The sequence below is a fragment of the Triturus cristatus genome, chromosome 3_2 (assembly GCF_964204655.1).
Source record: "Triturus cristatus chromosome 3_2, aTriCri1.1, whole genome shotgun sequence".
NCBI lineage: Eukaryota > Metazoa > Chordata > Amphibia > Caudata > Salamandridae > Triturus > Triturus cristatus.
Window position 1 is genome coordinate 914458456 of NC_140584.1, and position 12898 is coordinate 914471353.

Sequence of the window (12898 nt, forward strand, 5' to 3'; positions counted from 1 at the left end):
GGGGACCCGTCCGCGTGAATCAGAAAGGGACCAGGAGATTCTGGACGCAAAGCAAGGTATTCCCTGACCCAGTGAACCGGGCAGTACCTGTTATCCCCTAGGGTCTGTAACACCACTGTCTTCCCCTTCCCCAACTGGTCTGTTTTGGATCTGCGGATACGTAGCTCCAGTGCTGTGTTGAGGGTCACATCCGCAATCCCCAGTGCGCAATCAGACAGGTCTTCCTTAGATTTGGCCACCAGCTCGCTGACCCTGAAGGCGCCAAAGAATGCCAAGCAGAAGGCTGTGGAAAACAAGCTGGCCTCAAACGGTGAGAAAGTCACCAGGGGCAACACATCTAAGAGGAGTTGGAGGTCTCTGTATTCAATGGGTGCCCTAGTGTCCGGTTGTCTGACCTCCTCCCTGGCCCAGCCCTTCAGGGCCGCCCTGATCTTGGATGATCCCGCGGGGTCGCCCCTCCCATCTAGCTTAGCATCGTGGCGCACCGCTGCCAAGTGACCGCTGACCCAAGAGTGCGATCTGCCGGTCTCCTTGGCCCATACCACAAAGGCCTCCACTTGATCTTCCGCCCATAAGGCTGAGGCACCCAGCGCCTCTCTCACAGCTCTGAAAGTCGCTAGCTGCGAGTCGTATTTCCGCCGTGTCGCCGGCGCCAGGGACCTCTCCCCCATCTTCCTCAGTCTTTCTCCCACTGAAGCAAGCGCCAGAGGTGGGCCGGGAATGGTGTCATCTCCGCCCTCGCCCGCGGCCAGGCCTCCCGGAACCGGAGCCACTGAAAGCGAGAAAGAGCATCAGCTGCCACATTCCGCACCCCCGCGATGTGCCGTGCCCTACACTCGACATTGCTGCGCAGGCCCTCCCTGACTAATTCCCTCAGTAGGCTCAGGACCAGCGGGCAGGAGGCAGTCAGGCCGTTGATGGCGTGGACAACCGCCATGTTGTCCGACCAGAAGACAACCTTCCTATTGCTCAGAGCCGCCCGCCAGAGGTGCAGTGCTACCACAATTGGGAAAAGCTCCAACACTGCCACATTCTGCGTCACCTTCTTCTTCCGCCAAGCATTGGGCCATCGCATCGCGCACCATTCATCCCCCAGAATCACACCAAAGCCTTCCCTTCCAGACGCATCCGAAAACAAGCAGAGCTCCTGACTGGCTATCCAAGGGGCCCTCCAGATCACCGTCCCGTTAAAGTCCCTAAGAAATTCCGCCCACATGGCGAGATCAGCCTTCAAACCTGCGGTCAATCTTACAAAGTGGTGCTTCAGGGTCACCTTTGCCGTGGCCCCTGCCAGTCTCCTTGAAAATACTCTGCCAGCTGGAATCACTCTCGCTGCAAAATTCAACTTGCCAATCAAGCTCTGGACAGCCCCGAGGGTCGCTTTGTCCTTGCCCAGCAGCGCCTGGATGTCCTGTAACAAGCCCAGTACCTTCTCGGCGGGGAGCCTCGATTCGCCCTTTACCGTGTCCAGCTCCACTCCGAGGAAGGTCAGTACCTGCGCAGGGCCCTCGGTCTTACCTGGGGCAAGGGGAACACCCAGGAACTCTGCCAGCTCTTCAAACCGACTCAGACCCACTGCACACTCATCCGACCCACTCGCACCAAAAAATAGGAAGTCATCCAGATAGTGGGTCACCTGCGTGATCCCGTGTAGTTCCCCCAAGGCCCACTGAAGGAACGAACTGAAGGCTTCGAAGTAGGCGCAGGACACGGCACAGCCCATCGGCATGCAGCGATCATAAAAGAACTGCCCTGCCCACTTGAAGCCTAGCAGATGTTGACTAGCTGGATGAACCGGCAGCAGGCGGAATGCGGATTCAATGTCCGCCTTCGCAAGCCACGCCCCCTGCCCCACTCTCCTGACCATGTCAATGGCCATGTCCAGGGAGCAGTACACTACAGAACAAAGACCCTCGTCCAGCCAGTGGTTCACCGAATTACCTTCAGGGTAGGACAAGTGGTGGATCAAACGGTAGGTGCCCGGTTGTTTTTTCGGCACCACCCCCAGAGGAGACACTAAAAAGTTGTCCAGGGGCGGGCCGCTAAAAGGACCCGCTATCCTACCCGCTAACAACTCTTTCCCCACCTTTTGGTCCACCACTCCGGGCAAATCCCTAGCTGATTTAAGGTTCCTAGCATCTCTAGACTCCATCGGCCCATTGTAAGGGATCCTGAACCCATCGATAAACCCCCCCGCCAGGAGCGGTCTGTCCCTGAGCAGTGGATACCTCCTAATGAGTGGAAGGATATTCCCCAGGATGATGGGTGAAGGACCTTTGACAGGGGCCATGGCGCTCTGTGGTGGGCCTTGGAAAGCGGGGTGCATGACTGGTGTGGGAGGGAGGGGTGCTGACAGGGAGGGAGGGGGCCCGGGTGTGATCTCAGATACGGGCGTCAGTCCTGGTCGCTGCTGTGGGCTGCGGGGCACTCTGGCTGGATGAGCAGGAAGAAGCGGGGTGCTGCGCGCCGCACTTGCTGCAGTTGTGTGTGAACTTACATGACCTGCCCCAGGTGCAATTGCCCCCATTGTAAAGGCGGCACGTCCCAGAATTGAATCTCTTGCCCTGCCGCTGGCCCCGCCCCCTGCCACCCCGAAAAGGCTGCCTAAAGGAGCGCTTGGGGAAGTAGTCTTTCCTTTTGTCAGCTGCCTCACCCTGCCCTTTATATCCCTGGTCCTTCTTCTCCCTGGTGGGGCGGCACATGTGTTCTACCCAAAGCTGAATTTCTTTCTGGTCCCACCCCAGGTCTGGGCATATGGCCATTCTTTTCCTGAAATCCTGGTCATAGTAGAACCACCCTAACCCCACCGAGAGCCTCGCCTCCTCTTGTATGGTGCTGGCGTACTGCATTAGGGCCTCACTCTGATCGGGGAATTTTTGCACTATAACCGCTGCCAATATATTGAATGCAGATGTCCAGTTTTCGATGGTCTTGTCCGGCCACCGCTGGTACCTGACCCTCTCCTCCTCCTTGCGGCCCATCTTCCTCGTGTCCACCCCAGCTGACCCATGCATAAGTAATGTCAGGATGTCTATATATTCCCTCCTCCAGATCCCTTCTTTAGCGGCCTGCGGCACCAACCACGCCAGGGAGCAACGGCCCGATGCCAGCGGTGCTTGGGTAACGAGGGGCTTCAGGACCTGGGTTACACCCTCCCCGCCGGACGCCGCCACAACTGTTGATGCAACGGGCGCAGGCTCCGCGGCAGCGGGGATGGGTGGTATGGTAACCGCCTGTGGGGGCGGGGGGGTGCCGCCGCGCAGACCGGGGGGGTGCCTGCCGCCAGGCTTGTGGAAGGGCCGGCCTCCCCTGGTGTTGACAACCCCAACGCTCCCCCCCGCTCACCATTGCGTCGTTCAGTGGTTGTGTTCTGCCCAGCCCAAACTTGTAGGACGGGCGCCTGAGCCGGTGAGAGGGCCGGAGCTGGCGGTGCGGCCAGCGCATCGAGGCGGCTCTGAAAAACAGACATGAGGCCAAGCATCTGGTCCATGGCTTTACCCATCTGGGCCAAGTCAGTTAGTCCTGTGGCAGAATCGTGTAGCGGTGTTGTTGCGACCACCGGGAGGCCGGAGCGTGGTGCGGTCGCCTGCCGTTTCCTGGCCGGCTGGGCCTCCGGCATGTCTTTTGATGTGGGCTTGCGCACCCGGGTGGACCTCCAGGGCTCAGACCCGGATAGGCTTGGGGCGCCCTCGGAGGGGGGGGAGTGACGACAACGCCCGAATCCTCCACCCTGCGGCCCTCCAGAAAACCTTGGGCCCACGCCGTGCCCTTCTCTCGGGCGAACGCCATAAAGTCCGCCCAAACCCCTTCCTGTGGTGCACTCGACTGCGTCTCCTCGACCGACGTTTCTTGTGAGAACAGTGGACCCGGTGTCCCGATGTTCTCCATGGCGATGCTCCGACCGTACAGCTATGTGCGTCCCTTAGCGCCTTTTCCTCCGGTCCTAGCCCTATACTCGCGGGCGCTCCCTCACCGATCTGTAATTTGAAAAAAAGGAACGGAGATTAGTACAATGGCAAGCATCTGGCGTACACACAGCATCATGGCAGCTACCAGGATAGGCCTCCAACACGGAAAAAAGGTGAAGTAGTTAAATCTCAACCCCCTTCGCAAGCACCCAATGCGCCGGCTTGCCCTGCGGCCACCTCCAGGGCGGGGGCAATCCTGCATGTGCTTCCCCCCGCCCCTGGGGTCACCTGAGCATGTGACCCGCCGAGCCAGCATGTCTGCTGGCCTCACCGGACTGCACCGCGTGAAACATTTGATGTCGCGCCCCCCCGCTAAGATACAATTCCGACAGGGAGGAGTGAACCCAGGCGTAGCGCCTTGGACCCAGGTTGCCACTCTCAAACCTGATGACAGCGTTCTTGTGACTCGAGCCCCTGCCCTATGAGCACCGCAAGAACAACGACTAACTGCACCCAATGTCCACACCTTGTCGGTGCTCTATATAATTGATCAGGAAACCTGTACAGCTGTGTACATACGCGCCAATGTAACGGGAAAATGCGCCCAGGGTAATGACTGTGTGCAACCACGCCATGATGAGAGATTGTTGTATTTATTTCGGCATCCCCCACTGCAGTGACGGGCCCCCATGCTGCACTCTGAGGGGAGCGAAACCCCCGTGCACAACATCCCCGCCAGCGCGATGAAGCAATCCATTACCTCGCGCGCGTCCCGCCCCCCCCATCAGTCTGGGCGCTGCCGGGCGGGGAGGCCGAGGCCGCGGGACAGGGCGGCCGGGGTGGGGGGGCAGGCCAGATCGTATTACCGAGACCCGGCCCCGCAGCCCCCCCCCCTCCCTCGCAATGTGTCCTACCTGCTCAGGCTATGCCTGCCCTGCCTTACAGGATTCTGGGGGCGAAGAACTTGAAAGCCGCCGTGCTCGGTGGCGAGAACTTATGACGCGCACCTGCCGTGGCCCAGGGCGTCGGCGGCCCGCCACAGCATCCGGGCTCTAACCAAAACAATATTTATTTTATAGCAGGGTTATAAATGGCGTGGACTAGCCCCGAATCCAATCGGGTATCAGAGCGAATACATAGCACCAGTTACATTACTTGAGACCACACATTCCTGTATTTTCGTTGGGTGCGGGGGGATTAAGTGATTAGCCCATAACCACATGGGGTTTGGCGTCGTTACCGAAACTCAAAACCAGTTCCCCCCATGTCCGCGATCTAGCGCCCTGACCGTTAGGCCGTTCCAGCCACCCCGCTACGGGTTCCCGCGCCTGCTGAAGGCCTGCCCTATGGTGGCTGCTGTCCGAAAGTCCCGCTTCCCCAGCTCCGCGGGTGGGGTGTTTAAATCGGCAGTTTACTTACCCTTCCCCACTCCTACCAAACGGGTAAAATCTTTTCTCGTGCTACGCACACGCACCCTGCGAACCCTGTGCCCCGTCCCACTAAGGGCCCCCAGTAGCCGACTGGGTTCAACACCACACGCGTCAGCGTACCGGCCCACATCTCAACCTGCAGGCCGGAAGCATAAGCATACGCCCGGGGGCACGAGAGACGGACCCGGGGCCACCCGATTGTGCGAAATAATGTACTGCCGTCATGCGGTGCTGCTGGTGGCTGAACGCGCTACTTGCCCCGTGCATAAAACCGGGGCCCTGCGCGATCCGTTCTCTCTCCCCCTACCTCCCCAACGTGACGACTGACCCCCAATTACGCTTCGACTTCGCCATAGCGCCGCCCGCTCCCCACATTCGATCAGCTTCACAATGTTTTTTTCTTTTTTTTTTTTTTTTTTTTTTACGCACAACTCTTGAATTGGGGGGGTGGTCTCAAAGTACCCCTCACAACACGCACACACGGGCGTTCAGCTCTGCTCCACGATGCCTACTCCCACTCCCCGGTCCCCCGCTCGGAACGGCCGCACTATGTAAGGCAGGAATGCCGGGGGACGATCCCGGGGCCTGAGACCAGCGCTCTACCAAAGAGCTCCAGCCCCTGCGGGTGTTGAGCTTGGCAAATTGCAGCGTACGGCCCCTGCCGCTCACACCCCGCGCTAATCTAGGGCCAGTCGGGTCTCTCTAAGCCGTGATTCTACAACCGTTCATGCCAGCCCGTACATCCAGCTTGGCCAGCCTGCGTCCCGGGGGGGTTCGAAAGCTCGTCACGATACACTCATGCTTTCCCGCCATATTGCCCCGCGCATGCTAAAGGGGGGGGTGGGGCAAGACGGAAGGCGGAGGGGGGGTACACGCACCGATACCGGGAGGCACGGCCCGCACGACGACACCGGGGCCACGTGTCCGGGCCCAGCCGCAACCACTCGAAATATCCTGCACCCAGCCGGTCCCAGACTGGCCCTCCACTCGCTCTGCCCCCCCGCAATCGCGCCGCGACACCCAACCCATCCCCGTATTGCCCGCAGGGACACGGGCCACTGCTTGCGCCCCCCACACCCATGGCCATCCGGGCCACAGGGCCCCGTCAACCTGGTCATGCCCAGGGACAGGGCCGGGGTGGGGGAGGGTTAGCAAGACTCACCGGCGTAGAAGATCTCCCGGAAGGCACGACGACGCCGAGGGGGGAAGCCGATCCGAATACCGACGAGAAAGCGTGTCCAGGCTGGGTGCGGCGCGCAGGAGACAGAGGAGGAACTGGGCGAGAGAGCCCACTAAGTAGGGAGTAAGCCGCGCCCCCCGCCCCCCCAGCCCGCCCCCAGCTCCACGCGATAGGGGGGTTTTTCCCAAGTGGGCGTAGGCCTCGCGCGCGAGGGAGCAAGGGGGGAAGGCTCCGACGGGCGGCCACTAGAATGCTGCCCTGCTGATGTCCCACTGCTTGGGACGCGGGCAGCGGCATACCTTTTTCATGGTAGTCAGCCAAGGGGATCGTCCCATGCGCTCTGTGCGCTAATCTTCCCTCCGTCACTGGGGAGAAGTCGGCAGCATGCGCAGCACACGTGAGCACATACCGTCCAATTACAGTCTATGACGTCAGAGTTTGGTCTGCTCAACCTCCATAAAGAACAACTACAGGCTCCGAGAGCAGAGAGCATTCGGTGCATGAAATACAACATGTGACACCAGAAGCGCAAGTAGAGCCAAATTTCGGGGGCATTTAATAAACATTTCGGGGGGTGGGGGCTAATCGTTCCAGCAATATGCAGAATGGAGATGCAGGGGCTTTAAGAAGGGGTGAAAACACATTTTAAAGACTTGTGAAGTACTCTGGTTTGGCTGCAATAAGACGGTCGCCAGCCCGGGAAGCTGTCACAGCCCAGCCTGACACACACGACAGAAGGGGAGGGGGGGTGGGGAGGGGGGGGGGCTGAAGCCCTTTGAGCCCAATGAAATGAAATACCAGCATTTGTAAAGGGCACAGATACCTCCAGAGAAGTGTCCCGGCGCTGGGGGCCATCGGGAAGATTAAGCAAGCTATTGCCCAGAGTCACATGGTGCTGGGCTCACCTGCCACCAGCGATCGAACTGTGAACCCTGTGGTCCGGAGTCAGGCACCCTGGCCGCTGCGCCACACCTCTTCCACAATGGGCGTTGTGCGCCTGCGTGACACCCAGGTTGGCCCTTGTATGCCGCATTTTCTCCCTAATTGGCATTGGGAGAGGGAGGCATAGATAAGAAGTAGCATCGTAGCTTATCATGCTCCTTCGGGGGTTTAAAATCTGCCATTTCTCTCCGCACATCACATGCACTGACAGAGTTAATACACAGGGCACAGTGCGCCGAGGCGCCGGGGACCGGTTCCTGGACTGCTCACAATTATGCTTCCTGTCATAGCTCCCTGCTGGAGGAGGCACTTAAAACTGTAAATGTAGCCAGCTCTGTCCCGATTGTCGTGATCATGCTACCTGCTTGCAGTTTGACCCTCACAGCGCGCAGGTGGTTAAGGTGCTCAAAGTGCTTGTTTGCATTTTAATGCGGTGATGCATGTAAAATAATTGCATCAAAGCCACTAGCAGATATAAATACATGTGTAAAATTGGTGATGAAAATCCAGCAAATATCGTACTAGGTTAATGTACAACTGATTTTTCCTATATCCCATTTCATAGTATATAATTTGCAGAGAATTAGGTGTTAAGTACAATGATACCATATGCAGAACCCAAGTGGGCAAGCCTAAAAACAATAAATGACCAATGTCCCAGGGCTTTAAATTTGCAATGTCCAATCTCCATGAAACTCTCCAAATAAGTGCTCTTTTTTGACTAGTTTGCGCATGGAAATTTTCATAAATATAACTCGCGCCCTCAACATGCCCTGCTAATTACCCCGCATATTACATCAATGATGTCATAAAAGATGTCAAGAGTGATGTAATATATGGGGTAAATTATCAGTCCATGGCCGGGGCTCAATTTATAGTTACAGTAAGACATGAGTTATAGTTACTTGAAATAACCTAACTAACAAAATCCGTGTACCCTTTGGTTTTTTATGAATTTCTAAGGTTTTTAAATTCTATTTCCTAACTATAACGTCCCTGTAACCTTTGGCTTTTTCAGTGAATTTCTATTTTTTTAAATGTAATTTCCTAATTATAATGTCCCTGTAGCCTGGGTGTGTGAGTGGGTGTGCGAGTTGTTGTGTGGGTGTGTAAGTGGGTGTCAGTGTGTGTGTAAGTGGGTGTCAGTGTGTGTGTGACTGGCTGTGTGGGTCTATGAGTGTGTGTGTGACTGGCTGTGTGGGTCTGTTAGTGGGTATGTGAGTAGCTGTGAGGGACTGTGAATGGGTGTGTGAGTGACTGTATGGATATATGAGTGGGTATGAGAGTGCCTATGTTGGTCTTTCAGTGGGTGTGTGAGTGGTTCTCTGGGTCTCTGAGTGGGTTTTTGAGTGGCTTTAAGAGAGTGCAAGTGGATGTGTGAGTGGTTTTCTGGGTCTCCTGGGTCTGGGTGGGTATGTGAGTGGCTAAATGGATATGTGAGAGGTTTTCTGGCTCTCCTAGTGGGTGTGTGAGTGGGTGTAAGGGTGTGTGAGTGGCTGTATGGGTGTTTGTGTGCCTCTGTGGGTAGGTGTGTGAGTGGTTCAAGGGTCTCTGAGCAGGTGTATCAGTGGCTGTAAGAGTGTGCAAGTGGGTGTGTGAGTGGTTTTAAGAGAGTGCAAGTGGTCCTGTGAGTGGGTTTCTGGGTCTGAGTGGGTATGTGAGTGGCTATATGGATGTGTGAATGGTTTTCTGGCTCTCCAAGTGGGTGTGTGAGTGGCTGTAAGGGTGTGTGTATGGGTGTGTGAGTGCCTCTGTGGGTAGGTGTGTGAGTAGTTCTCTAGGTCTATGAGCTGGTGTATGAGTGGTTGCAAGAGTATGCAAATGGGTGTGTGAGTGATTTTCTGAGTCTCTAGGTGTGTGTCTGAGTGGCTGTATGGGTGTGTTAGTGGCTGTGTGAGGGTTTGTGTGCGTGTGTATGAGTGGGTGTGTGAGTGGTTTTGTGGGTCTCTGAGTGGGTATATGAGTGGCTGTACAGTTGTGTGAGTGGGTGATGTGAGTGGTTCTCTGAGTCTCTAGGTGTGTGTCTAAGTGGCTGTCTGGGTGTGTTAGTGGGTGTGTGAGGGTTTGTGTGTGTGTGTGTGTGAGTGGGTGTGTGAGTGCCTGTGTGGGTCTGTGAGTGGGTGTGTGAGTAGTATTCGGGTCTCTGAGTGGGTGTATGAGTGACTGCATTGGTGTGTGAGTGGTGTTCTGCGTCTCTGAATGTGATGTGATTGGCTGTATGGATGTGTGAGTGGGTGTGTGAGTGGTTGTGTGTGTGTAAGTGGGTGTGTGAGAGAGTGTGTGAGTGGGTCTTTGAGTGGGTGTATTTTTTATTTTATTGGGGTCTGAATCTGTGGCCCATGCTATGCACTGCGGCTGAACTGCGGATCCTCACGCACCCCAAAAAATATTTTTTTCCCACAGTTTCTCCTCACAGACCCCTTCATCAGTCCCATGGGACCAGTATACCTCTATCCTAACCCCTTGTATCCTATTTCCACTTTGTCCCACCCCACCCCCTCTCCGGGAGCCTTGTCACAATACACAAAATGGCAGCAGCAATTTTTCTGTCAGTTTGCAGTCATCCAATCTTGGCATTGCTGCTGGTATGTGGATCTGCAGTGGAGCCATGTCTCAAGAGATACATAAATGCTTTTTTCTTCAATAACTCCAAAACTGCTGAACGTATTTACACCAAATTACAAAAAGCACTCTTTCTGGACCATGATCTAGCTTTTGCCAAATATGGTATAATTCCGTTTAGCGTTTCAGGCTTTAGTCATGTCTAAAATCACTTTGAGAAATTTCAAGAGGAAAACACATTTTGGGACCCCACTTTTTCTTAGCCCTTGATTGACAGATCACCCCGAAACTTCCAGACAGCAAGTGACTGGCAAACTAGTTTTAAAACGTTTGTGGAGATTCGTCTAATGGCACCAAAGTTGTTTTTCCTATGGAAACTAGGTCCTAATATAACTATCTACTGCCAAACCCAATATACCCCTTCCAAAAACTGTCATCACTGGCCTAGACTGGGGCAGATTTACGTTTCCTAGCACATCCCTGCAAATCAGCAGGGATGCGCCAGGAAACTTGCGACACGCATCTCAATCCTTGCGCCACCACGGATGCGCCGCATTTACAATGTGGCGCATCATGGCGCAAGGAAATGCAGATGCATGTCGCATCTGCTGCCGTAAGGTTGGTGCAGTGCTGGAGTTGTGTCGCGGGCGGGACGCAACTCCAGCACTGTGCCAACACTGTGCCAACCCTGCCTATGTCTAACATGGTGCGTCAAGCCTTACGCCTGCTTCAAGCAGGCGCAAGGTTTTGATGCAGGGGGGTCGGAAAAGTGACTGAGTGAAATCTTGTAGATTTCACTCAGCCACTTTTCCGAGGCGTTCCTGTGCCGGAACACCCCCCGTGCCAAAACGCCCACATGAAACCTGACGCAGGTTTCATATGGCGCAGGGCTTTACAAAGTGACGCATCTACCTAGATGCGTCACGTTGTAAATACCCCGCAGCATGGTGCTGGCTTTATGCCACCGCTGCGTCACAGAAGTGACGCAACGGCGGCGCAAAAGTGGCGTACGGGGCTTGTAAATCTGCCCCACTGAACCTACATCAGATTATCCACAAATCCACACACATTGCTGGACACATCCTAGAATTAACTTTTGCAAACCCAGAACTAGTTGTCTTTCAAAAGATTACTTTAGTCACATGGTGGTCACATGGTCAGACCACCATCTGCTAGCTGTTCAATATAAAACACCACAAAGCAACACACTTAAAACCATATTACATGCATCCCCCTATCGACCGTGAAACACACTCAATTTTGAATACTTAGAAACACAAAATAACATTCAACACAGATCTAAACACAATAAATTCCATTCAAAAACTATGAGTGGCTACAGGAAGCTTTTGATATCCAAGTCCCACTCAGAACAATACAACCTAACATAAAAACACAGGCTCCTTGGAGTAATCCAGAACTAAAAGAGATAAAGCAGCAAATTAGAAATCTGCAACACACCTGGCTCAAAACAAATGGTAATCAAGACAAATGTCACCTTCAGAAACTTCACAGATTGTACAAGTCAACAATCAAAAATGCTAATAAAAGATACTATTCAGACAGAATTCAAAACACTAAATGTGCGAATAAATATTTTTTTTAATTCTCACCGAATTTCATTAACCTAAATGCACAGAAGGAACTCATCCCATTATTCAAAATTCATGGACAAACTGGCAAAAGATTACACAACCAAAGCAGATACATTGGACTCTTATTTAAAACAAAGAAAAAAAAGAGCACCAACCCAGTTCCAAAATTCCCCTCCAAGATTAGGCTAACCCATCCTCTGCAATCCTTCAAACAAATATCACAAAGTGAATTTATGGATCTCGTCAAAGCAAGCAGACCAGCCGGCAGCCCTTCTGACCCTTGTCCAGCACAAATCTTCACCCTGAAACCATTCCCAGGATGCTTGTTTCCGGTCCAGGGAAGACCAGGCTTGGCAGTTCGGGCTGGACTGTTCCCAAGAGGAACAGGGTCAAGACTAATTTGCATATAGGTGGGTCTGAACTAGGGTGGCGAAGTGAGCTAAAGAACAATGATGGATTCAACCCAGATCTGTGACTGGGGGAGAGTGTCTGAAAAGTTTCTGCGCTCCTTCCATCATCTCTTTGTGTTTGCTTTGTTCAACCACAAATCTTCAACAACATTCTCTTAACAACCCCTGCTACCACACCTGTAAGAAGAATCATCAATATTTCTTTAACTACAGGAACCTTACCAGAAGACCTAAAAAAGGCATACATAGGCTCATTACTGGACCCGCTTGACACTGACAACTACAGACCAGTTACAAATGAACCTTTCCTGGGCAAACTGATAGAAAGAGGAGCATTCGCCCAGATTTCATAATTCAATGAAGATACCTCCATACTTTCTGACTTACAAACAGATTTCCATCCAAGAAGAGGCTCAGAATCTTCCCTCATTGCCATCTGGGATGACCTTAAAAATACAGTAGACTGGAACGGCGTTGCTGCACTACTCCTCTTGGACCTCTCAGCAGCTTTTGACACAGTTGACCATGACACTCTAATAAAAAAGACTCTACGAAGTCGGCTAGAGGGGACTGCTCCAGACTGAATCACATCCTATCTTCAAAACAGAACAAATGTCATCCTTTCCCCCCTTTCTCGTCCAAAACATACAGTAGGGGTCCCTCAAGGTTCTATTTTTTGTGTGTGGAGTTTTATAAAGTGAGAACTAGACCCAGAGGTATCAGAGCGCTTTACATGAGCACCAGCTACGTTACAGATGGACACATTCATTTGTTTGATACCGAGACTCAAACCCGATTCCCCAGCTCCAAGGTAGACCGCCCTAGCCGTTAGGCCACATTCTCTCCCCTATCATCTCACCCATGCTTTTCA

At 53.7% G+C, this 12898-nt stretch overlaps 1 protein-coding gene across 1 annotated transcript in view; it reads left to right on the forward strand.

The window, feature by feature from the left end:
- Window positions 1-12898, forward strand: part of LOC146858448 (double C2-like domain-containing protein beta) — a 602492-nt gene that overhangs the window by 275690 nt on the left and 313904 nt on the right. The gene's annotated exons all lie outside the window — the stretch shown is intronic.